A 26,395-nucleotide genomic window follows, 5' to 3' on the forward strand; every position below is an offset into this window, starting at 1 on the left:
AGCCCAGAAAAACATTTTCCTTTTTGCCTCTCTCTGTAGGATCCTGGCCTTCCTTAAGAGCGTTGGATGATAAATGAATCTGGAGGGCATCTTTTTGGGCATGAGTTCCCAGAAGCATGAGGTTTCAGATGGAAGGAGATACTGAAGTATGGGGACGAATCGTTTGTTTTGATTGAACTAAAATAATTACCCTGCCTGACTTGGTGTCCTGGCCCTCATCTCTCCAGAGAGGGAAAAAAACAACAACAACAAAAAAAAAAAAAAAAAAAAAAAACCACTAAGGAAACTTCACCCGCACGGCAACAAAAACACACCGGAAAGCTATCGAGTTGGGAAACTTTTTTTAGAACAACTTCCCAAGTGCCTGTTTCGTACGTTTTTGGCTTAAAGGATTGGGACCCGGGAGGTCCCGATTCAGCTGAAAATAAAACATGCGAGATAAGGCATTGTTAGTAGAGAAATCTCTTCGCGCAGACATCAAGTTAGGTGCACGAGCCCTGAATCCCAGGTCATTGTTTTTCCCAGTTGGAAGGCACTGGATGACTTTTTAATGCCCATCCCGCACCCGTTCTCCCAATCTCAACGATCTGTTTTTAGTGGTCAGAACAGCCTCCTGAAACTGCAACACAGACGAAGCTTCCCGGCCCAGCCCGGTTGCTTCAGGGGAACAGACAGCCTGGCACCATGCCCTGCCCAGGTGCGCTTGAAAGAGATAAGCTCTGCGCCTCCGGCGACGTCAGCGGCCATTCTTCTCTGCCTCGTGCACCTGCTGAGCTTCAAGCAGCCAGCCCAGAATCCCGGCCACCTCCCGGCCACCCAGCCCCTCGGGTCAGCCGGAGCGACCCCCTAGGCAGGCGCGGCGGGGTGCGCGGGCACAGAGCAGGCAATCACATGGAGGCCCGGGCCCGCCCCATTGGCTGCGACCCGGCCAGTCGCGGCGCTCGCAGGCTGCGGTTGGTCCCAGAGCTGCGGCGCCTGCACGGGCCCGGAGTCCATGTTACGCTTTGTCTAATTCCCCTCGTTACAGAGTCATGTGCTGCTGCTCCCGTCGCCGCCGCTGCCGCCGCCCGGGGTGCCCCGGCTCCTCCGCCGCGCTTAGAGGTGGCAGCCGCGGGCGGGGCCGCGGACTCAGGGTCCAGGGCGCCGCGCGCCTCCGGGGCGCGTCCCGGTGCAGCCGCCGCCCGCCGCAGGTGATGCCGCCGCCTCCCGCCTCCGCTTAAGCTCCCGCACGCGCGGCCCAGGCTGCCCGCGAAGGTGGGTGCGTGTCAGTCCACCCTGGCCGGGAGGGCGCAGGTGGAGCGGCCCCGGGGCGCGCAGACGTCCGGCCTCTCTGCGCGCGGCGCCGCGGGGGAGCACGGGCTGCTCCCGGGGCTGCGATTGGGAACTCCGGAGGGCTTCGGGACCCCGGGGCGGGGAGTGCGACCAAGCCCCCCACCCCGCTCTGGGACATTGTTTCGCTTTGGGCCCTGCGCGGGCCGGGTGCCGGCTGCCGCGCTCCCGCCTCGGCCTCCGTGCGCGCGATCGCAGGGGCGGAGATTGCCTATCGCGGTGGCTCCAAGTCCTCCTGGAGGTGGGTGTCTGGTGTCTGGCCTGGTTGGCCCGGAGCCGGCAAGAGGAGCCCTTGAACTTCTGCAGAAACGCTTCCCCATCCGCCTCCGTCCCGCTCCGGGTGGGCCACTCGGGGTGCTCGCGGGTTGGGGCGGGGAAGGGAGGGGAGCCCTGCGCCCCGCCCTCCGCGCCCGGGGGGAGGGCACTGGGGCCGCAGGTGCACCCTGCGCGCCGCGGGCCATCTCCGGGTTGGGTACCGGTATAATCCGCTTCTAGCTTGTTTGGAAGCGTGGGCTCTTGGGAACGGGACTTCTGCTTGATTCTGGTTTAGGGGCTTGAAAAAGAGGAGAACTGGGGTGCCTTCCCAGAGGACTGTCGCCTCCAGTTACTGGAGGGTCGATGGGGGACTCTCTGTCTCTGTCCCCCTTTATGTGGGGTATCCCTAACAGATAAGGAAATGAGATTTTCTTTTGTTGTTGTTCTTTGATTTTTTTTTTTTTTTAAGCCATCCGCAGTGAAGGAGAACTGCTTCGGGTCGAGGGGAGGAGAGGTAGGTCCCCTCTGGAGAGGGTTGGGGTATAAGGTTTCGCGGTTCCCATGCAGCTGGGGTGTGTGTGGCAGAAAGTGGGGAGGTAGGATTGCTGGAAAGAAAAAGCAGGGTAAAGAAATGAGAGCAGAAGGAAGAAGGCGAAGAGATGAGACCAAATATTGGGCGTCCTCGCCGAACCGGAGCCCTGACTTGAGACTTTGGGGGCTCCTGTTTGGTTTCTTTCCTCCCACAATTTTCTTCTCTGTGACTTTGAAAGTTTTCTTTTAGTTTTTATTTTGTATTGGTCAAGACAGCTGTGAAGACGTGGGGTTTTTTTTTTTGTTTTTGTTATTTTTTTTTTTGAAAGAGATATAGACGTGAAGCACTGATATCCGGAAACTTTCCCTGGCCATTTAAATAATAAAATCCCACCCAGGCAGCGTTCACTGAGCACCTAATACACTCGCTCAGTGCTCGAGTGTGGAAAGAGTCCCGGCAGAGCGTGGAGTCTGGTCTCAGTAAGGCTGTTTACTTAATAAACACCGAGGAGAACATGATTCAGGCCCCCCTCCCCAAAGTTTCTGGGGCCTGGTAGAGGGTGAGGGTCATGAAGACCTGGGGTGGGGGGAAATCACTACTCTGTCTGTGAGGTCTTCAGATACCATCTGTTTTTTCCAGCTCGAGAACACAGCATATATATTATCAGCAAGGTCAGGGTCAGAGCTGTCCTGACACCAACTGAAGTTAAAAGCCAATGTCTGGACATGAAAAAGAATTGGAGATTAAAATGAGGTCGAGAACCTGAGAGTGTTGACTGCCACTAATTTAGGGAGCCCTCCGGAAATACACGTGGAAGTAATCCACAGAGCTGGACGGAATTCCACAGCGGTAGAGCGTTCCCACTCTGTCCACAGGAACATACTATCTTAGATTCCTCTAGTTTTTATTGAAGGTGTGTAAACTTTGTTGATTGAAACCTTATAGATTAAGAGGTCAGCATTGTGAGCTGTCCTCAGGTGACCTGGCGTCCCCTCCCCCACTTCCCACTGGGGGAGGGTGGAGTGTGTCTGATGCAACCAAGTATTGAGCCATGGCCACAGCCTTCTTTGCCTAAGCGTTGAAAACTCTTAGTCAACCTGTGGCCTTTCCCTCCTATCCCCACCCCAGTTAAGTTTTATATTTTATGGAGATTTAGGAACTTTTTTTTTTTACTTTTTAAAAACTTTTTCTTTATTTAATTTTAGAATTAATTTTAAAAATTAATTAAATTAATTTTAGAATTAAAATGTTTGGCTTGTCCAAATAGTTAAATTGTTTTGTGAGCACTCTTGTTTTAGAAATTGGACTTTCCTGATATTTGTGGGCAAGTTGTAGATAAATTGGCTCAGACCATAAGGAGGTTAAAGTTTGGACAGATCTTTGTGTGTATGGTCGTGTATGTTCTTTTGTTTCTGACATGGGGGAAGGTCTCACACTGTAGCCCAGGATGGCCCAGAGCTCTAGGCTGTCCTCTCTATACCTCCCCTTGTGCTGGGATTGCAGACATGACCCACCTTACATAGCCACATATCTTGTTAAAGTGGTCATTGGAAGGGATTTCTCTTACTGCTGGAGGTGGTGCGTCTGACCTGAGATAAACTAGATAGTAGTGGCAGTGAGCAGGGTCCAAGTAGATACTTTGTGATCTTAGGGGGCAGGGATCTCTGTACCACAAGGGCAGATAAACAGTAGTTCAGGAGTCCGATAGTTCCGGGTGAAAATGTGTGTCGGGACAGAGGTCGGGATCTGAGTAGCCTTTTGACAGTAGGTTAGGGGTGGAGTTGCCTCAAAGGAGGGAGTCAAGGGGCACACACACTTTAGTGGAGGCTTTAAGGAGTCAATAGGTTTGCCTAACTGGAAATAGGTTAGAAAATACTAACCTATTAACTAGTTAGAGGAAAGGTTAACTACAAAGAGTCACTAGTGTTGTTAATTGTTTGCCTTAACCCAAGGTTCTCCAAAGGACCATTCTGCCTCAGCTGGTAGTTGGCAATATGTGGAGAATGTGTGCTTACCATAGCCTGGGGGCAGGTGCCACTGGCTTCTGGTGGTTAGAAATGCCATTTTAACAGCCTTAGGGGCCCTGGAGATCGAGCAGCGTGGAAGAGTATTTAATCCCTGGAACCCACACACACAGTGGAATTTGAGACTGACTCTTGTTTCATAAATATCCTTCCCCCTGAGTAACTAATGTAAAACAGGAGACAGGCCTTCAACACATAGGACAGTGCTCCTAGCCCAAGGAATGAACTTGTCTACAGTGTCAGGAGTGCCAAACCCGGGGCTTGGGGAAAGTTAGTGGGTTAAGCTCTTGCAACACAGGCACGAGGAAGCAAGTTCAGATCTCTGGCACCTTGGGAAAAGCTGGGTGTGGCACGTGTTTATAGCCCCAGAGTTGGGGAAGGGGAGACAGGAGGATTCCCAGACTCACAGGCCAGCCAAACTGAGATGGTGAGTTCATGGCCTACAAGAGACCCTAATCTCAAAGTGGAGAGGGGTAGAGTACATGGCTTCTATACACATTCCTGTGGGCACACGCACGTGCACGCACAAGTAGTGCCAACGCTGACATTGCTTCCTGTTAGCAGTGAGCAGGAGTGTTGGGGTGGCCTTCTCAGAAGTGAAATCACATCTCTGAGTGCAGGGCAGTGGTTCGAGACTCATGAAGAATAACAACAAGAAGGCTGGAAGTCAGTCTAGGAGAGCATGTCTGCTTAGGCCTGAAATGACAAGGGTGTGGACAAATCCTGATCAGGAGACAGATCGTTTTGAGAGCAAGTAATTGATAAGCTTGTGGGCGGGGTAACGCTGAGGTAAGGGGAGCGAATGTCACCCGACTGCTGTTTTGGAGAGCCGTAGTCTGACTTCTTTGGCAAATTCTTACACTTGATAAGTAGCTGGTTTAAATATCCCAAGGAAAGGGGAGCTCCCATTTGAAGAGGATCTCCGTCTTTGGACTGTTCTGTTATTCTTGGATCTAAACATGGCTCCCTCCCATGGTTTCATAGGAGTTCCTGGACTTGTTCCAGTTCACAGAATGAGGTCTCCTTCTCCCTGATTAACTATCACAATGTAGTCTCCAGTTCTAGTCAGTCTTTCAGGGGATGCTAATCCTTCACATCTTGTCAGCCCAGCTCCTGAAGAGCCCGGAATTCAGTGTGGTGATGGGGATAGGTGAGGCCAACCGGGAACAGTCAGAGAGCCGCTCGGGAGACCTACTACACATAAACGGCTATCCTTGCTTAAACTCCCAACTGCTTTTCTGATAAGCAGCACCCACTGCAGACTGGGGTTGTAGGTGATCAGAGCTGCAGGGCTTCTGGATTCGTATGCGCGGAGCAGCATTTTTCTTCTCTTCTTGGGAAGTTGAGTTGTTAAACTTTCTGTTAACCTCATCAACCTTTGTGAATTTTGGTTCCATCTTGTATCCTGACAGAGAAAAAAATAGGCCTCGGTGGTAATCCTGAAACGCCAGGTGCCACTCATCTGGCTGTAGTGAGACCCACAGGTTTGGGGTGCTCCCAGTCTTTTGAGATTGGAGTGTGCTCGGGATGGAGGGAGCTGTCGAGGTTGGTTAACCCTTTGGTGTGGGGCGTATGGGAGTTTGTCCACATGGCTTTGGGCTTTCTCAGCATGTGCACCTGCATTGCCATTTTGCTGCTGTTGGACTGTCACGGGCCTCCAAGAGGCCGACTTCTTCCTCTGGGATTCTTGTCATTCTGTGCGGACATCTGGAGGAGAGCTGCTGCTGTTTTTCACAGATTGGAAGCTTGCCAGATTGGAGTTGCTGTGGAGCCTGTGAGGAGGTAGACGGTCTGAACTTGGTTCCCACTCAAGCTCTTTGCCCAGAGCACTGCAGGCAGCTTTTACATCATGGAGGAAGAGACCACTGGGGTTTGGAACCAAACCTCTGTCCCAGCCCTGAGCTTTCAGGGGCACGCGTGCTTTAAAGGAAAACAGGTCAGAGATCCTGGGAACTTAGTGCCAGGTCCTTCAAATATTTTGGATCTACCCAGCAATATTGATTGATTGATTGAGAAAGATTCGTGTATTCCAGACTGGTCTGTCTCAAGTCCCAATTCATTATGGAGCTCCAGGATGACCTTGAACTCCTGATCTGCTGGCTTCCATTTTCCTAGTAAATTACGGGCATGCAACGCCATGCTTGCTGTGTGCAGTGTTGAGGATTTAACTTTATGCATGCTAGACAGGCGCTCTCTACCAGCCGAACTATATCCCCAGCCCCTAAATTGTGTGGTAGTCATCCCATAGTATCGAGGGAGCAAGATTCCAAAGCTGATGGCCCATATATGCAGTTATGTTGTTAACGTGTGTTCATTGTTTTCTGTCCCTTGCTGTGATCACATCTGCCGAAATAATATAATTCGTTGTGTCTGGATTCTGTTGTGGTCCACGGGAGGGAAACCTGTGTGCACCTTCTGGGGATCAGGGATAATTCTAGAAGAAGGGGCATTTGGTAAACATACGGCATAAGATATGGAAACCCCTTTGATATTGTCCGACATTGCTGGGGCTGTAGCTCCGTGTGGCTCGATGCTTGTTTAGCATGTGAGAGACCCTCGCGTCAGTTCTCTGGACAGCCAGAAAAGGAAGGAGTCAAACCAGGATGGATCAACGTTTGAATGATGCGCACGAGACTGCCCAGCTGTGGGAAGGTGGTTTGATTAAGCTTGCGTGCATTCGTAGTTTTAGGTGTCAGAATCTTTCTTAAGAAGACAAAGGCTCAGAGGAAAGATTTCTCCTCTGCACCGAGGTGTGTAAACAGTTGAGGTCCCTGGGGTCTTATTTATATAATTGAACCAAAAGAAGGCGTGCACAGTGGGATTCCTCGCTTCACAGGTGACACGAAGCTCTTCTGGATTATGAAATCCCTAACCAAGAGGGATTTGCTCTGGGGAAACCACACAGGCTTGTGTTAGTCATCAGAAGGCTTTGTAGGGGAGCAACAGGGCTGCAAATAGATGGAGCTTTTAGGGAGCGCCATGGAACTACTGAGGGACAGTGTTTTGCTTGTTTGATTTTCGAGGGGGTGGGCATGAAGAAGCTGTGGAAAGAACTGCATAGCCCTGCCCTGCAGTTTCAGGCAAGGGGACAGAAATGCCGCTTTCAGAAAAGAGATTTGGGGAAAACATAACAGTCTTTCATACGCACACACATTTTTTAATATATATTTATTTTTATTTACATGAGTATACTATAGCTGTTTTCAGATACACACTACAAGAGTGCATCCAATCCCATTACAGATGGTTGTGAGCCACCATGTGGTTGCTGAGATTTGAACTCAGGACCTCTGGAAGAGCAGTCAGTGCTTTTTTTTTTTTTTTTTAAGATTTATTTATTATATGTAAGTACACTGTAGCTGTCTTCAGACACTCCAGAAGAAGGCGTCAGATCTTGTTACGGATGGTTGTGAGCCACCATGTGGTTGCTGGGATTTGAATTCCGGACCTTCAGAAGAGCAGTCAGTGCTCTTAACCTCTGAGTCATCTCTCCAGCCCTCACAACAGTTTTTTTTTTTTTTTTTAAATAATATTTTGAGACAGTTGCAAAGTACGAGTTGGCCTAAGATTCTGGTCATCCTCCTGCCTCCACTTTCCAAGTGGTAGAATTACTGGTGTGCACCACCAAGGCCAGCCTAAAACATGGTAGTTTGAATTTCATTCCCATGATGCTTTTCTTCTGCTTTCCTCGGGGTCGTGGTCTCTCTGCCCCCGGAAATACAAAGGTGTGTGATTCCCGGAAAGGCTCGGCATTCTTGTTGGAGCGGAAGCCCCATGGGGACAGGCTTCTGGCACAGCTGTTTTTCTGACAGAAATTTACAGCCTGGAATGACGCGCTTGAGGGGCGTTGTCAAAGCCCCGGTAACCACTGCTGTAAGGATTCAGGAAGGAGCCATCATATGATTCCAGTAAGTCTGTTGTCAGTGGAGTGGAGACAGTGCCATTGTTCTCTTGTGTCTTACTGAATTTTTTTTTTCCCATGCCACGCACTCAGAGCCTAAAAGAGTAGAGGGAGAGGGTTTACCTCCAAATCTGTAAGTAAGACGTGAGTGAATTCAGATCAAACGTTAGCAGCTGAGGTTTCAGTTCCCTTGAACCTGAAGCAGAGGGATCCTTTTAAATGTATACCAGGATCTGGAGAGATGGCTCAGCTAAAAAAGTGCTTACCATACACATGGGGACCTGAGTTAGATCCCTGAACCAGCTGTGGCAGTGCGTGCTTGTAACTTGCTTTCTGGGGAGGTATAGGTAGATTCCTGGCCTGCGGGCTTAACCTTGTTGGCATGCCCCAGGTCCCAGCACAAGCAAGACAACAAAACCAAGGTGGGGCTGGTGAGGTGGCTTAGTAGGTAAAGGAACATGATGTGCCTGCCTGGCGACCAACGTTGGTCCCAGAACATACACTGTAGAAACAGAAAACCAGCTCCACAAAGTTATTCTCTTAGTCCTACATCCATGTAACTCTCCCCCCATGCTTCATACAAACATGCACGCATGCACCCATGAATGCACGCACCAATAATAATGTCAAGTTTTGAAAAGGAAAGGTGCTTAAGGAATGACATGTATATTGACTTACACATGTGCACGGACGTATACATAGGACACAGATGTGCACATGTACTGGCTGGAAACACTCTATAGGGTGTGGCTGGTGAACTGTATCAGTTAAGAGGAACTTGGAGGTAGCATTAGATTCCTCGCACATGGAGGACCAGGACATCGTATAGCCCTAGTGTGGCTTTTGGCCCTGCTATGACATAGGAGCCCTGGACAGGATGGCGTCTGTGGTCCTTTCTTAAGCAGTTGTCTTTTTATGTCTAAGTGTATTCAGTTCCAAGAGGACTAGAAATATTTCTATTTCTCAGGTTGTTTTTCCTGCCCCTTTGGATTGGTAACTATTGTTTCTTTTGTGAAAGGATGATAAGGGGTTTGTTTCTTTTTTTTTTTTTTTTTTGGTTTTTTGAGACAGGGTTTCTCTGTGTAGCCCTGGCTATCCTGGAACTCACTCTGTAGACCAGGCTGGCCTCGAACTCAGAAATCCGCCTGCCTCTGCCTCCCGAGTGCTGGGATTAAAGGCGTGCGCCACCACACCCGGCAAGGGGTTTGTTTCTTGATGTTCCATAGCTGCCACCTCTTATCTATGTGTCTTGTCTGTCCATCCATCCATCTATCCAGCCACCCATCTTACTTTATTTTGAGTCTGGCCTATGCTGGTCCCCAAGTCAGTGAATAGCCAGGGGTGGCCTTGAACCCGTCATCTTCACATTCCTGTCTTCCAGTTGTTGGGAGTATAGCACTTTTAATTCAGTGCTGGATATCAAACTCAGGAAGCACCTGAGCAGCTGAGACTCGTCACTGCCTTGATTTCTTCTTTTGGCCAGGGTCTTACTGTGTACGTTAGTAATAGGCTGGCCTCAAATCCAAGATTCCCCTGACTCAGCCTGGCCACCAAACCCAAGCCTTGGTCAGATTTTAATCTGGCAGGACGGTCTTCTGAAATTTTACTGGCGTATGAAACCGAAGGTCTGAGAATAGGTTCCAAGATGTCTACAGCCTTCTCTGACAGCTGCCATTCTCACAAATGTGCTGACAGTTTCTGTTAAGTCTCAGGAAAGACTTCCCCTGAGTGTTTGTGGTAATAGCTGGTGCCTTAGTCACTGATCCTGTTGCTGTGAAGAGACACCATGACCAAGGCAATTCATGAAAGGAAGCATTTAACTGGGGGCTTAAGTCCTTTATTCTCATAGTGGGGAGCATGGGTGGTGTGCAGGCAGACATGGTGTTGGAGGAGTAGCTGAGAGCTACATACTGATCTGCAGGCAGAGGGGGGGTGAGGGGCGAGGAGAAGGAAGAGAAACTGGGCCTGCCGTGGTCTCCAACAAGGCTGCACCCACTCTCTGGTGACTAATCAAAGAGGGGCCATTCTCATACAGACCACCACAGTTTGGAATGGTGTCTGAGAAGTCTCCGTTCTGAATGTCCTCAGGCAAGAGAGCTCCTGTGAGTTCCTCTGGGTCAGGAGAAGAAAGGATGGCGTCACCCTTCTCTCCAGAGGTTGTTGGCTGCTGAAAACCTGTTCCTCTCAGTGTAGGGACAGCATAGAGTGATCAGGTGGAGAATACACAAGCTGTCAACAGTTGTGGGATGTTAGCTCAGTGGTGAAGCTTTTGAGCAGCATACTTGAGGCCTTCGGTTCAGTCCCAGTGACAACAAAGTACTTCAGTCAGCACTCTCCTCACTGACTCTCTACAGCAGCATTTTAAGAGTTGGTAGACAATTGAAGCTCTCGGGGAAACTGTCTTCACCATGTCTGCAGTGGGAATCTCCCGAACTCAGAACTCAGCTTGGAGCCAGTGACACGGCTCAGCAGGTAAAGGACCCGCTCTCAGTCCTGACTGGTCTACATGGTGGAAGGAGAGAGCTGACTCTACAGGTGTTCTCAGACCTCCATAGGTGCTGTAACACATATGTGCCCAATCAATGTATTAGAAATCAGTTTATCATCAGATGTTAGGTTTCTTTCCCACGTAGTAGATCAGGAAGTAATTGGACAACATATTGAATGCCTGAAGGTTTGTTTGTTGTGATGGGAACCGAACCCAGAGGTTCGTGTGTGCCAGGCAAGAACTCATCGACCAAGATATATTTCCAGTCCCCAGAGTTCTTAATAACAACTACCTTTTTTTTGGCCTTGATTAATTATCTAAATATGAACTCTGAAGAGTATATGTGCTCTTGTGTAACTCTTCCACCAATCTTCAGTTAGCATCAGGCTCACTCCCTCAGGACAGGTGTGGTGAGGACGGGGATGTTGTTTGGTTTTCACGGGTGGTTTTCATGCCACCCCCATGCTGGGGGCGGGGGCGGGGGGAGACAGGGATTGAAACCAGGCTCGCGTATTTCACAGCTGGTTCTCGTGTGCCCTGTAAGCTTCCTTCTCATTTCTCTCCTGTAATCACCTCATAAACACTGTGATATTTCTGTGAGAGGGAGTCTCTGAGCTAAGGGTGGAGTGGGTCGGGCTGTGTGTATACTTTCTGCTTTTCCTTTGACAGTATGGCACTGCTGGGTCATGTGTCACCCTTGTCATCCCAGGTCACTTTCACAGGGTGAGTATCCTACAATTCAGAGGGTAATTGTGTGTGTGCATGCATGTGTATGGTGTGTGTTTATGTGATCTGTGTATATATATATATATATATATATGTACATATATATACACATATATACACACATATATGTGTGTGTGTTTGTGCACCTGTGCATGCTTGTGTGTGATGTGTGTGCATATGTATGGTGTGTGTGCATGCTTGTGTATAGTGTGTGTGTCTGCATGTGTTTGTGCATGTGTGCGTGAGTGCTTGTGTATGTTGTGTGTGTTTGCATGTGCATGCGTATGTGTGGAGTGTATGTAGTGGTGTGTGTGGTTGTGTATGTATGTATGTGTGTGTATGCGTGTGCACGTGTGTTGTGTGTATGTGGTGTACTCGTGGAGTATGTAGAGGTCACTATTGCCTTCCTCACCTTATGCTTTGAGTTTATGGATTGGCTAGGCTGGCTGGCCCTGAACTCCAGGGATCAGCCTGTCTTGTGCGCCTCCCTCTCTGTGTGGGCGGAACAGATGGGCCCGGCCACACCTGGCTTTTATGTGAGCTGGGGATCCAGACTTGGCCCTCATGCTTGGTCAGCAAGCACTTCACCAGTGAGCCATCCATCTTAGCCCCCAGAGAGTAATGGGACATCTCAGTTGTCCTGGTATTTTCTTTAGCCCCCTTTCTCTTTATTCATGGTAGGGTGCCATACTGGTTCACACGGAGCATGCACCTCATAATTAGACCAAACCCCACAATAACCACGGTAAGAACCTTATTACAAAGCAGTGCAGCTGTTTGCCAATAGGGCACATCTTTGTTGAATAAATCCTACAACAGACAGGTGTATTAAAATGTGATTTACCAAAGGGAAAAAAAAAGAATAACTATATCCATTCATCTGTATCATACTTAGGGTCTGTTTCATTTATAGAGTGTATTCTTTTGTAGTTTGGGTGCCATTGTGTTGCGGCTGTACAGTTTTGTTTTATTTGTTACTGCGTGTGGACCTGTGTGCTTCGTGGAGCATGTAGGGGTGGGGGTAGTCAGAGAACACCTTATGGGACCACTTTCCTGTTTCCACTTTGATGTGGTTTCAGGAATCCCACTCAGGCCAGCAGGCTTGTGTGACAGGCCTTTTACCCACAGGCCTTTTACCCACGGACCGTTTCCTGCCTCCCAGATTTGTGGCGGTGTTTGTGTTCTTTTTCTTCCTTTATTTATTTTGAGGCTGGCCTTGAACCCTGATCCTCCCGTGTCTGTCTCTCGGTGGCCTCACTTGTAGGCTGGGGTCAGCACACCCAGGTTACTTTCACATTCATTGTGTTCGAGTGTGGTTTCAGTGGATTAAGTCTTTACAGCTCGATTTCCTACTTAAGCACTTGTAGTTTTCAGACTAACATTTAGCCTGTGATGAGGTGGGTGGCCATGTGTCTTACAGAACTATGTCCCCTTTTTACACACACACACAGACACACACAGATTTTTCTCAGTTCTTGTTTTGATTTGTTTTGTTTTTCGAGACAGGGTTTCTCTGTGTAGACCAGGCTGTCCTGCACTCATAGATCTGCCTGCCTCTGCCTCTGCCTCTGCCTCCTGAGTGTTGGGATTAAAGGCGTGCACCCGAGACAAGGCCCTGTTTGTTGTTATTTTTTAAATGCCCGCGCTCTCTCTCTCCCTCTCTCTCCTTCTCTCTCTCTCTTTCCCTCCTCCTCCTCTTCTTCCTCCTCCCACACCCCTCGCTCACACTCCCCACCCCCACCCCCCCAGCATCTGGAAGTCAGAGGACAGCATTATGGAGTCAGTTCCTGTCTTCACTGTGGGCTCCTGAGATCCAAGTCAGGTTGACCCAGGCTGACGCTGACCCACCAAGCCCCTATTCTTGCCCCTTTAGTTTAATTTCTTAATAAAACATTTTCCTTCTGCATAGTTCTAAATTATTTTCCTTATGATTTTTTTGTACCTGGTAGATTCTGTGCCAAGTGGGAGCCTCATAATTACTTTTTTTTCTTTTGTATTTTTTTGCATGAAAAAGAGAGACACTGGTCTGTGGGTGAGGTTGGAGCAAGAGGTGTTTCAGGCGGGCGAATACTAAGGATTCCCCCAAGGCAACATCTCCTGAGATGCTTTGTGGCAGTTAGAGCGTAATCTGGAGGGAGGGCTGAGCAGATGCGCGGAAGAGGCCTCTCTCTAAAGATGGTCTATTTACAGCTGTTTGCCCCGTCAGAATGTGGGCCAAATTTCTGATTTTCTTTTTTTTTTTAACTGGAAGCCAAAATCTGGATTCTTTTGTAAAATCTGATTTTAAAAGGGTAGCTAATTCAACATTTTAAATAAGAACTTCCTGCAGACTAAACAAAAATAGCATTGTGGACTGGAGAGAGCCTAGGCGTTTCAGCTCTTAGGAGTAGATAGCCTGCCCTTTGTGTCCAGATAAATCGGAAATGCAGGATTGGAGTGGGAGCACAGTGTACTTTTCTTTAGTTTCCTAAGGCAGGGTGTCATGTCGGCCTGGCTAGCCTGGACCGACCTCCCTGTGTAGATCAGGATAGCCTTAAAGTGGATCAGACCTCTTGCCCACAGAGGGCTGCGATTATACACTCTCCCGAGCACACATGGCTCACTTATAAAAATGTATTCAAAACTTGGTACTATTCTTCTGTTTCACCCTATACACACACACACACACACACGCATACACACACGCAAATGCACACACACATACACACTTGCATGCACGCACACACGCATACACAGTAGAACACGACTTGGAATGTGATGTTTTCTGTCTTTACATTTGGGTATTCGTTCTCTTGCTGGCCTTGAAGTGTAGCCGAGCCAGGGGAAAATCTAGTATGAACTAGAGGAAGAACAGTCTAGCCTGTCCTGCTCTGTGGGTGCTTCTGTGCAAGACACGTCCTCAGATCTGTATCGTCACTGGCTTGGAGCTCCTGTAGTCGACATTTTTATCTCTGCTCGGGGCATCCTTATTCAGTTGAATTATACCTAGGCACACATCCTCTGAAACAGAAGAAAGGGGAAGTGTTTCAGATCTCTGCTCTAGACAAGATCAGAATCCATTACAAGGATGTCCCAGGACACATTTTCGTCTTGTAAGTCTCAGTCACCGTCACACACACACACACACACACACACACACACAGTGGCTAGTGGACTCTCCTGGAACTTTACTTTTTTCCCTGGGAAGAGAACCTATTTGTTCATCTGCAGGTTGTATTTTTAAACCTTAGCAGTGATATCACAGCGTGAACGGAACCAATCCTTCCCGAGTAGAATAACTTTAAATGTCTATTCTTCTTGAGACAGTCTCGTGTAAGTCCATCTGGCCCCCAAATCATAATGTAGCTGAGGCTAATCTTGAGGGTTGTAAGAGGTTTTTAATTTTATGTGTATAAGTGTTTTGCTTGCATGCATGTCTGTATACCACACGCGTGCCTGGTGTCCTGAGGTCAGAAGAGGGCAAGAAGGCATTTGGGTCCCTTGGAACTGGAACAACAGGTGGTTGTGAGCTGCTAACTGGGTGCGAGGACTTGAACCTGGGTCCGCCAGAAGGACCATCTCTTCTGCCCTAACCTTGAACTTTGAAACTTGGGATCTTTCTGCCTTGCTTAGTTTCAGGTGTGTGCTGCTAACTCACCTTGTTTCCGTGGCTTGGGAGTATTGGGAGTCAGGGGGATGGCTCTAGCCAATCAAGCTTTAAATTTCCAATGTTTTAAGGGTTTTAGAATGGCTGCATTTAAAAGTTCCTCGGCAAATGCTTACAACAGTATGGATTTGGCGTGGATGTTTTTCCTTCTCTCATTATGGAACAGGTTTGTGGTATCTGAAGAGTAGGTACATTCCTCACACGCAGGAAGTGTCTTTGCACTGGTTTGGGACATTGTGAACTAAAAAGTTGTACAGAGACGTGTTCTTTGTTTTTTTGGGAAGGTTTCTCAGTAACAGCCTTGGCTGGCCTTGAACTCATGGAGATCTGCCTGGCTCTGCTTCCCAAGTAATGCTGGGATCAAAGGCATGCACCACTACTGCCTGGCTCTCCCTACCTCCTCAAGATGCCTTCATCAAGCTCCTTATAAAGTGACATTGTGTAAAGTGAAGAGAGAAGGCACCCCGGGCACCTAGTCTGGAAGCACCCGGAGGGAATGCGATTGCAGTTTGCCTGGTGCCCGCTGTGGCGGGGAATGCTTTATTACTGCCTTAGCTCATTTATTCTGCACAGCAGTCCTGTTTTGTAGTGGGGTAACCAAGGTCAGTCTTCCGTCAGCTGCTCCGCCCAGTCAACAAGGACAGCCGAGTAATTCAAGGTCACATAGTCTGGATTATAGTTAAGTGAAAGAGGGGTGATTTGAACCCAAGCAGGCTAGCTTCAGGATCCCGGCTAATGTAAAAGTAATGCTGCCACTACTGCCTGGCTCTCCCTACCCCCTCAAGATGCCTTCATCAAGCTCCTTATAAAGTGAAATTGTGTAAAGTGAAGAGAGAAGGCACCCCGGGCACCCAGTCTGGAAGCACCCATACTTTTACATTTGCTTTGTTTGTTTGCTTGTTTGTTTGTTTAATTTGGCCTTTTTTTTTTTTTTAAACAGATCTCACTCAGGCTCAGCCGCCCTTGAACCCACAGTGATTCTGCTGTGTCTGCCTCCCAAGTACTGGGATTGCAGGTGTGGGGATACTGTGCTTGGCCTGCAGATCTGTTCTAGAAATTTCCTTAACTTTCCATATCACTACAGTCTTGAGATCAACATCAGAGTTTCACTGGAAACAAAGAAAATCCTATGCCTCTGCTCATGTGCTTCCCTTAACCGGCACAAGCAAATGAAGCATAGAACAGAGAGCCCAACTCCAGCCTTCCTGGAGCCATGTTCCAGACAGTGGACTGACCAGTCTGAGGCTGTACTGAGAGCCTGTTGCTGTGACAACCCTCATCCCTGCCACCAAATTCTTTTCAGGAACACAAAACCTGCCTTGTTTTACCTGTCCTTCACAGGAGTGCGCTTGGTGAGCTTCCAAAGTATATTTTAAAATCGCCTCTTACAATCGATGTGAGCTGTGGGAAAGACCTGGGCTTTGGGGCTTAAAGAACGGGAGTTCTGAGCTCGCTGTGTCTTCTCCAGCCTGCACACCCTGTAACCTTGGCTTTCTCAAAACTTGCGGTTCCTCCCCTGTGCGAGGGGGAGGGGCCCATCTCTGCTGTAACTGGCTTGGCCAGGGTTAGGAGCTTCTACATGCAACAGTGTTTCATTAACAACAAAAGCCACATGTGTTGGATAATGAGCTGCCCATCACAACCTTGCCGAGCCTGGGAATTCGTTTTCCATAGTGAGTGGGGAGATAGGTAGATGGGTGGGTGGGTGGGTAAGGCTGTGCTGGTCTGAACTCTTTCTTTCAGTCCCTTCTTACCTGTGTTAGTGTGGAGACCAGAGTGTGGGCGTTGACTCCATTTCTGGCCACAACTCTTTTTTTTCTTGGTTTCTCTCTCCTCCTTCTTTGGGCTGGCTTCCAGTTTCCCCACAAAGTGCTATTTGTTTTAAGGGTGAAGCAGGCGGTTCTCTGGGCAGCAACACTGGCTGCAGGCAGTTACTGTAGATCATCGTAGAAAGCCAAGCTGGAGTGGGAGGGAGGCTGAGGGGCTTGTGCCTAAAACTTGGTACATTGATTTTTTTTTTTTTGAAGGAAAGCAATAGAAATATTATGAAATGTCCTTCACAGCAGAACAAAACTGAGTTAAGGAGAAAGGGTTTTCAGAAGTCCCTGTTTATGACTTTAAAGCCCTCTCCCTCCTCCTTTTCCTCCTTCCCTTCCTTTTTATTTCGAGAAAAGAGGACCCTTTTGAGTATCACTCTGTCTACCATGCACTTCAGCAGGAGAGGAAGTGCGTGGAGGTCCTATCATTGACCACAAGACAGTGATCACTGTAATAATGCATTTTGTCTAAACTCTCCAAGCTTTCCCCCCTCAGTCCTGAAGGTCATTGCCATCTCTGTCCCATATCAGAGATTGTAAAACTGAGGTTCGCACAAGGTAACATGTCGGCATTACCGTGCTGGGCTGTAACTCAGTGAAACGTTCGACTCAAGTCTGGCACTCAAGGTGTGCAATTCTGTGTTCACCCTGCTTCAAGGGAGCAGCCAGCATGGGAGTAGCAGCCAGCATGAGAGTAGCTGTGGAGGATTTGGCACGTGGCAGCCCGCAGTCTGTGCTGCGGACTTGTATGAGCTGCGCTTTGGGGGCAGTTTCTCTAAGGAGGAGACTAATTTTGACTGCAAAGTCTGGAGGTGACTTGAGCAGGAGCTGACCGGTAAAGGAGATGGTGACAGGTAGAGAGAGACCTGGTAAGAGAGGGAGGGACTTTGGGACAGCCTATAACTTTGGTTCTGTGGCAGACTGGGGGTCAGAGGAGGTGTGGGGCAGGTTTGGAGGGTCAACGCATTCTGCTGTGGAGTATGGGCTTTTGAACAAAAGGCATTCCATTCGAGGATGGAATCTTTTAGTTGTAAAAAATTAATTGTATTACTTATCAAAGATCATGGGTGCATGCATGGCACGTGCCAGCCACTGTCAGTGTGTTTGGGAAGCAGCCCTGTCTGTCCTTCTGCCGTGGTTCTTGGGGCTGAACACAGGTCCTCGGGTTGGCGTGGCAAGCATTTCCCCAGGTGGCTGAGTCACCTGACCAGCTGGCTTCATTTTCTGAGACAGAGTTTTATGTAGCTCAGACTGGCCTTGAAGGCCTTATTCTTCTGCTTCTGCCCCTCGTGTGCTGGGACTACAGGCCTGGACCATGCCCCCCTCCACTGTATGTTCTTGAGAAGGGAGAGAAAGCAGCCGTGTGTCTGCAGCATGGCCAGAGCAGCTGGGGGTGGGGTGGGGGGTGGGGGCGTTCCTTAGGACCTGGGAATTATTTAAGTGCACAGCTTCCACAAGCTCCCCTGCTGTCACTCCGAGGCTGCAGATCTGCCTGAGAAACTGTTTAAGGGGCCCGTGTGTGACTGTGCACTCTGGCGAGGGCTTTGGGACAGTTAGGAGAAGAATCTGGGTTGCAGCCAATGTGCAGTTTGTATGGGAGATTTTTAAACGCTGAGGAGAGACCAGTCATCCGACCCTGCGTGCATGCACTCCCTCGCACGCAATCATGAGTGTGAGTGTATGCACACCCGTCTGAGGCCAACTGTCTGCCGCTGTGCTATTTCTCTCCATTGATCTCCACCTATCTTTTGAGATAGATAGGGATTCTAAGTGGACTTGTTGCTCACAAATGCTCTGGTTGTGCAGGTGAATTCTGGGGAGCTAGCTGTCATGTCTGCTGCCTCCTGCTCCCCACCCCCGCCCGCAGATTACAGATGTGTGACTGTCTAGCTTGAGTGTGTGTGTGTTTATGCTGGGGAGCTGAAATGTAGCGCTCACACCTTGAACTACCTCCAGTCCCACAGTGTGTCTCTATTCCCTGTAAATAAGTGTAACTTCAGAGCATTGCCATTGGACATATGCTGTCTCTGCCATCTCTCCACTCGCAGCTAGAGGAGTGCTCAGTCTGCTCTGCATCTCCTACCATTGTGTAAAACTCTCCTCTTTCATATATTAGAAGGAAATGGAAGATGGGGGTTTACTGTTGGCTGCCTGTCTCCCTTGACTGTCACACTATAGTAATGCGCCTTCTGGAGACTTGCCTACATGACAGCCCTACTGTGCCACTAGCTGATAAAGGTCCACGGCGGAGTGACACGACTTCCTGTTAGAATGAAGATGTGAGTGTGTGCTTAGTGGTGAGGGTAATTTATGTAAAATGGATGCAGTAGTTCCTGGCTCAGAGTTAGTTGTTGCTATCGTTATTGTCGGAACTGCAGCCCAGAGGCAGTCCTTCCATACTTCTGTCCCTGGCGAGATCTGTCCCTTTGAAAATAGCTGCCCAGACCACAGAGTCCCGAGAGTGACTGACGTATCAGGAAGTTTCAGTTACGTAGGGTTCCTTCTTTTAAGGCTTTTTATTTTCTAGAAGCACGCCTTGCTTACACAAACAAGCTTGCTAGGATATATAGCTGGAGCCTGTATCCTATAGCTGAAGCCCCTATCCTGGGGTGGGGAGGCTTTCCCCGCCCCTCCTTATTTCTCAGTTCATTCTTTAGACTCTTTGGAGCTCTGAGATGGTCACTTGTACATTTCCTGTGATCCACTGAGTAAAGGCCTTTACAAACCCTCCTCCCTCCCTTCTTTTCTTTCCTTTTTTGCTTTCTGTTCTCTCTCTCTTTCTCTCTCTCTCTCTCTCTTTCTCTTTCTCTCTCTTTCTTTTTTGGTTTTTCAAGACAGGGTTTTTCTGTATAGCCCTGGCTGTCCTGGAACTCACTCTGTAGACCAGGCTGGCCTCGAACTCAGAAATCCGCCTGCCTCTGCCTCCCAAGTGCTGGGATTAAAGGTGTGCGCCACCACTGTCGGGCTGTTCTTTCTTTCTTGACAGGGTCTCCCTGTGTAGCCCTGACTGATCAGAATCTGGTTATGTAGCCCAGAATGGCCTCAGACCCACAGAGGTCTTACCTCATTCACCTAAGTGCTGGGACTAAAGGCATCTCTATGACTGGCCCACTCTTCTCTTTTAAACTTTGTAGCAGCTGCTGACTTTTGAGGCAAGGTTGTAGCTCAGTCTGGCCTTGAACCTCTTTTGTAGCCAAGGGTATTGTTGAACTTTTTATCGCCTTACCTCACCTCTAACTCCCCAGGTTTGGAGATTACAGATGAGGACCACCCAGCCCGGTTTTTTCTCTCTTGGGGACGAGTCCAGCAGCCTCATGCATGCTAGGCAATAGGACACCAACTGAGAAATGGTGCTAGCCATGACTTTTGAAGGATAATTATTTTTTTCTGAGAAGGTAAACAGTTCTGTCAAGGGAGAAGCTATTTTTCAGCATTAAAGACATTAGAAATGATAATTTATGCTTAAAATAACAAGGTTAGCCCAAATTTTAGTTTTCTTCTCCCTGTGTCTGCTGTTCTTCATCCCAGCACGTATCTGCAAACTTTTCTCACGACCTCCAGTCCCAGCCGTGTGTGTACTGAGCCAGAGTACAAACGGACCATCGGCTTTTCATTCAGGGGATGACATTTGTCATGGAACTTTACTGATTAGTGGAATATCAGGATGTATTTGATGGTGATCAGCCTCGGGTCCTAGAGTTTCAAGCATATTCCCACTGTCTTGCCGTCTTGGGGCTAGAGGCAGATACTGGGCATGGGCACCTACAGGACCTCCTTTGAGAATTAAAGGGAGCACAACACTGTAGCAGCTTGTTTGTCTACCATCTCTGTTACTTTGACTGAGCCCTGTGCTCATCCTCGTTTGCCCTTCCAGCACCTCCCAAATTAATGTTCTATGCAAATTTGATTATACCAATGTGAACAGGTTCTGTTACTTCTGAGTAGAGATTACATGGTGTTTCTTCTGGCTCTTTTCTTCCCCTTGTTAGTAAAGGTATCGGCTGTCTGCCTCTAGGCTGTTTTGGTTGCTCTGTGGTTCTTGGGGGCCACGGAAGCTGCAGTTGATCAGGGGTCCTGGCTTCTCAGGTCACTGTATCAACTGCTACTAAGATCTCAGCGCATGAAGTCTATCAGGTTAGTGAGCTCCCTGCAGTTGCGAGTTCAGCTGCCTCTGAGCCAGGCAGTTCTACAGTCTGGAAATCTATGGTGCTGTCAGGTGGAGGAAGCACTGGCTCTTCCTGGTTGGCCTTGCTGCAAATATCTGCGCTTTCTTGTAGTTGTTCCTTTATTCCGTAACTTTTATCAGACTCCAGGTTCCTGCTGTGCTGCTGCTGCTCTCTGTAGTGTGGTGACCAGTGGTTACACTGTTGCCATGGAAAGGAAGATCTGAGGATTTAGATGTACTCATAACCATGACATCAGACCACTCTACTGGGGAAGGCACACTCTCAGGTGTCCTGCTGGTAATTTGTTAAAATGTAGATACTGTGGCCAGGCCTTTATTCTAACACCCTAGAGACAGACCAGCAGAGGCAGGAGGATCTCTGAGTGTTGGATGAGTGAATAACAGCCTGGTCTCCATAGTGAGTTCCAGGCTACTGGAGTTACCCAGTGAGACAGGAAAATAGCTACTGGAGCCAGCCAGGGTGCTGGAAGAATGTACCGGCAAGGACTTGGGGCAAACTTAGATTTCTCTCTGTTTCCTGGCAATTTATCCATTTTGTAGGGACTGGTGGAGGCAGGAAATTACGTCATACATGTGTCATGATTGACATTTTCTTGAGCCAGAGTTAGTGTTTAAAACGTTTGACTATCAGGCGGGGCGAAGTGGCACGTCTTTAATCTCACCACTCCAGAGGCAGAGGCAGGCAGTTCTCTGTAAGTTCAAGGCCAGTTTGGTTTACAGAGAGAGTCCCAGGACAGCCAGGGTTATACTGTGTCTTGAAAAAGAAAATAATGAACAAATAAACCATTGATCATCAGCTTCAAAAGTTTATAATGTAATTTCTGGATGGGGGGCACTTTTTTTTTTAATCTCATGCCCTTTACATGGTTGTCCCATTGAAAGGAAATGGAATGAAAATCAGACTATTTATCTGTACCACACGTTTTTTATGACCTGTAGTTTTTGTTACATACAGTAGGTGATTAAGAGTGGGTGTTGCCAAGACTGTGTGTGCGCCTTATTCCCTGTTGATTTCTGCGTTTTCTTACTCCTACCTCTTACGTGTGTTTGGCTACATCAGGTACTTGTGTATGCACAAAGTCAGGCTTTTCCCCGCTGGGAATTGCTAAGTATCTGTTTCTGTAGCTGCCTCCAGTCCTAGGAACTGTGACCTTCCGGTCTCTGCCACTGAGCTGAGAGCATAGGGAAGCTCTGACTGCTTTATAAGAAAGTCATTTTAAGAGTATTATTGCCGGGCGTGGTGGTGTATGCCTTTGATCCCAGCACACGGGAGGCAGAGGCAGGTGGATTTCTGAGTTCGAGGCCAGCCTGGTCTATAAAGTGAGTTCCAGGACAGCCAGGGCTATACAGAGAAACCCTGTCTCGAAAAACCAAAAAAAAAAAAAAAAAAGAGTATTATTGCCTTAGTAATAATCATGGTATCTATTAGAATTGTTAGGACAAATTACTTTTAAGCTGCTTGGGTTTCAAATACATCACTTTAAAAGTAAGTGTACAGAGAGAATGAAAACAGTCCTTTAGAGAAGGAAGCCGAGATATCCAGCGTAGAAGGTGAATGGCTAAAGCATGCTTTCCAAAGAAAAATGCTTGTCCCGAGTGTTCAGCGGTCAGTAGGCAGCCAGTGTTCCCTGCGATTTCTTTGCTGGGAACATTTTTAACAGTCCTCACTTGTTTGAAGGTATTTGGATTTAGTCAAACTTTTGCGCCATCTCTTTTGTTGTTGTTGCTGGATTTCTTGTTTTGTTTTTGAAACAGGGTCTCATGCATCCCTTGCCGGCCTCAGACTCGATATGCAGTAGAGGATGAATTGTGAATTCCTGATCATCCTGTCTCTGTCTTCCAAGTACTAGGATTGAAGGACTGGGCCGCCATACCCTATCTAATTTTTTTTCCTCTTCTAGCCTCTCTGTGTATTACACTCAAAATCACAGATGTTGACCTACTATCTAAAGAATAAGAGAGGGTACACAGAATAGTCTGGTACAATTTTGTCCACCCCGTTTCAACCCAGCATGGGTCTTAGTGACTAGATAAAATTATGCTTAGATGCTGCTCATGAGCACAGTCAACCATATCTACTGCTGGTACTATGTTGTGGGTAGTTTTCTTTGCCCGGGAAGGAGTGTGCTCCTGTCTTCTCTTTCTACCCAGCCTTGGCTCCAGGAGGTTTCACTCCACCACCACCAGCCCACTCCACTCCCAAGACCCTTAAATCATTGGATAACACACACACACACACAGGCAATTCCTTTATAATTTGCCTTCTTGGTACAATTGTTGGGCACAGGTGTCTACTGCCTGGAAAAGTGTGCCCTTGCCAATTTATTATCTCTGTCTCTCCACCTACCCTAAACGTAGTAGCTAGTCCCACTTAGCCCCTACCAAACATCCTTGGCCACCCCACCCGCAGCTGAGGTTGCAGGCCCTAGCCCTCCCAAGGTCTTACATGATTGTTCTGTTCTTTTCATTCCAAGCATGGCAGAAAAAGTCCCTCTGCTCCCCTGCGTCTGCCTTTTCCTCCTGGGACCTGGAGGTCCTGCCCATATCTTCTGCTGAACAATACGCCCCCTGGTCTTTTTTACTGACAAATCAAGAACCAATTGGAGAACAGGATGTTAATATCAGAACCTCCCCTTAAACCACTATGAAAACTAAAATCAGTTGTCCTTTGTAAAGTAAATGATTGTGCCTTAGGGTTTACCAAAATTTGGGGAGACAGTGGGTAGTTGAGACACCATTACAAGTTAAGATGTATTTATGTGCACTTTGGTTTATGTTTGAGGTGAGGACTTGCCCTGCAGCCCAGGCTGGTGAAACCTCGAGCAGCCCTGCTGGCTTTGCCTCCCAAGTGCACCTCCAAGCCAACTGAGGGATTATGTGTTAAAAATGAGGGTTTTTTTCCCCCTGAGTAAAAGATACATACCCACAGACAAACTACCAAATCACCTCTATCCATTTAAAAGGAAAAATAGACCGCAGGTGAGTGTTCGCTCATTTACCTTCTGCCTTATAACACGGCTCAACACTGAGTGTGTGCGCACACACACATATGCAGGCAAATGCTCATACACATAACATAAAAGTAGGTTAAAACCCCACCTGTGCTGTCTTGCTTCTGCTGAGCTCGGTGGTTATACCTGCCCCTGCCCTGGCAGTTGGGAGAATTCTGTGGCATAGGTTGGCCCGTTGGGTGTATTATTAATTTTTTGATGTAAGGAGGTTCATGACTCTTGCGTTTGGAAGCTGAGAGTACCCAGCTCAGACTCTGACATTGTACTTCAGCTTTTGTGACCAGGGAAGCTGTGCTTTCCAGAGCAGCCTGGAGATTGGCCCAGATGGGATCCTATCCTGTCCTGCAGCCAGATCCTCTGAGAAGATGAACCGCCTGGAGCCCCGTGTTACGTTTTGCCTCGAGAAGGGACACTCATTCTGGCTCTGGGAAGATGGTAATAGCTCTCTGGGGGCCATGCCAGTTGAATCAGCCAGTTGGCTCTCGAACGGCTTCCTTGAAAGCCATAGGCCGAGTTTTCGAGGCTCAGTGCCAGGGGCCACCTTTCCAGGCTGTGTTGCTGCGCGTGTTCCCCTGGAAGGGAGGGCTGAGTCAGGAACATCTATCTGCTGCGAAGGCTGTGGGTGGAGGGCATCTCGTAGGGAACCAGACAGCTTGTCAGCTTTCTTTCTCATGCCTGCATCCATCTGCAGACAGACTGATACCCCCACGGAGAGACCTTGCGGTAAGCAGTTTCAACCTTCAAAGCTGTGCCTCCCTTAAGTGAAGAGCGAGCAGCCATGTTTTGAGAGAAGATAACTTAATTTGGAGCCTTTAAAATGGCTTTTGCACAGTGTACTAGGTTGTGATACTGAGGGAGAGGAGCTTTCAAACACAAACACACACACACACACTTTCTAAAATCAATGTCTTGAGACTAATGAAGGCCCCAAGCAGATCCCCCTTATCCTCCAAAGTGCAGGGATATTACAGGACTGTGCTACCCCAAGCTACTACACTTTTAGTTTCTGCCTTCTCTTCTTGCCTCACTATGATTTTGGGGTCCCCCTACTTTGGATAATAGTAACAGGAAACACAGTACTGTGATACACCCAAGGAGCTGAGGAGGAACGATGTGATATCAGGCCTGGTGCACGTGGAGGGGAATGCATCACGTTAGTGACAGTGTGGTATTCAGTGGAACTGTGTATCCTAGTGCATTGCTCAGGGCCAGGAAGAAATAAGCATGGCTTACTTACTGTTGACAGGGTCCCAGGTATCCTCCTGTCTATGTTCCACAGGGCTGGCATTACAGCCTCATATCACCATACCTGGCTCTTGACATGGGTACTGAGAACGCAGCTCAGTTGCTCAGACTTACGTGGTAATCACCGTACTGACCAAGATATCTTCTTTTTTTTTTTAAATATATTTTTTATTACGTATTTTCCTCAATTACATTTCCAATGCTATCCCAAAAGTCCCCCATACCCTCCCCTGACTCCCCTACCCACCCATTCCCACTTTTTGGCCCCCAAGATATCTTCTTAGCCTTTCTTTTTGTGTGTGTGGAACTTTTTAAAAAAGGATTTAAGTTTTTATTTCCTATGTGTGTATGTTTTGTCTGCATGCATCTTTTTTTTATGTATCATATTCATGCCCAGTGCCCAAGAAGGCCAGAAGAGGGCATTGGAGCCCCTGGAGTTTCAGACAGGTGTGAGCTGCCATGTGATTGCTGGGAGCTGAACCTGTGTCTATGCAAGAGCAGCCAGTGCTCTTGGCCACCGAGCTGTCTCTCTAGCCCCTCCTTGCCCTTTTCTAGGACTTATGCTTTTCCTTAAGAGTAAGGAACTCTTTCAATCCCAGCACTCAGAGACTGAGGCAGGCAGGCAGATCTGCAAGTTCTAGGCCAGCCTGGTTTACATAGTGTGTCCCAAGCCAGCTAGCCATACAGTGTTTCTAAAAGTTTCATTTTTCTTCAGAGATTATCCTTCTGGACTCTTGGGGTTCTAATGAGTAACTGGAACAAAGGGATAGCAAAGGTATTTTAAGAGTGGAATGATGTCCTTCGAAGCTGATGATTATTGGCAGGTTAAAAACTGCAGGAAGTTTTGAGCTGAGGCTTTCCTTCTGACTGGGGACTTTGTGAGACCTTTGGGAAGAAGCATTCCGTTTGTCAAAAGCATTGTTGGGTCCAGCCATGGGATACTGGTGGGCAGAGCAGGACCTAAATGGATTCAGAGCCCTTCAGGAGATTTGTAGATAATTTGCAGACTAAGGTGAGGGTCACTGATTTTTGAGGCCTCTCTGCCCTATCTCTGCCAGACTTGAATTCATTTATGTCATCTACATACAGCTCAGGTCTGTGCCGCTCTGTCTCATGAAGGGGAAGGGTGGGACCAGTGAGATGAGGATTGTGTTCTGTGCAGGTGTCTAGAATGTCCTTATTGCCAAGACTCCTGACTTTTAAAGATATCTTCCATTTCTTAGCCTGTCTGTCTG

At 48.1% G+C, this 26,395-nt stretch overlaps 1 protein-coding gene across 6 annotated transcripts in view; it reads left to right on the forward strand.

The window, feature by feature from the left end:
• Nucleotides 1-1,035: 1,035 nt before the first annotated feature.
• Nucleotides 1,036-26,395, forward strand: part of Lrrc8d (leucine rich repeat containing 8 VRAC subunit D) — a 111,502-nt gene continuing 86,142 nt past the window's right edge. Inside the window, exon 1 of one of the 6 annotated variants that reach the window (XM_021162723.3) lies at nt 1,036-1,254. The gene's annotated coding sequence lies outside the window, so the exon portion shown is untranslated. The other 5 variants (XM_021162726.1, XM_029477167.2, XM_021162724.3 and 2 more) reach the window with 5 other exon arrangements.

This window comes from Mus caroli, unplaced genomic scaffold (genome assembly GCF_978045245.1).
Source record: "Mus caroli unplaced genomic scaffold, Mus_caroli_1 scaffold_4, whole genome shotgun sequence".
NCBI lineage: Eukaryota > Metazoa > Chordata > Mammalia > Rodentia > Muridae > Mus > Mus caroli.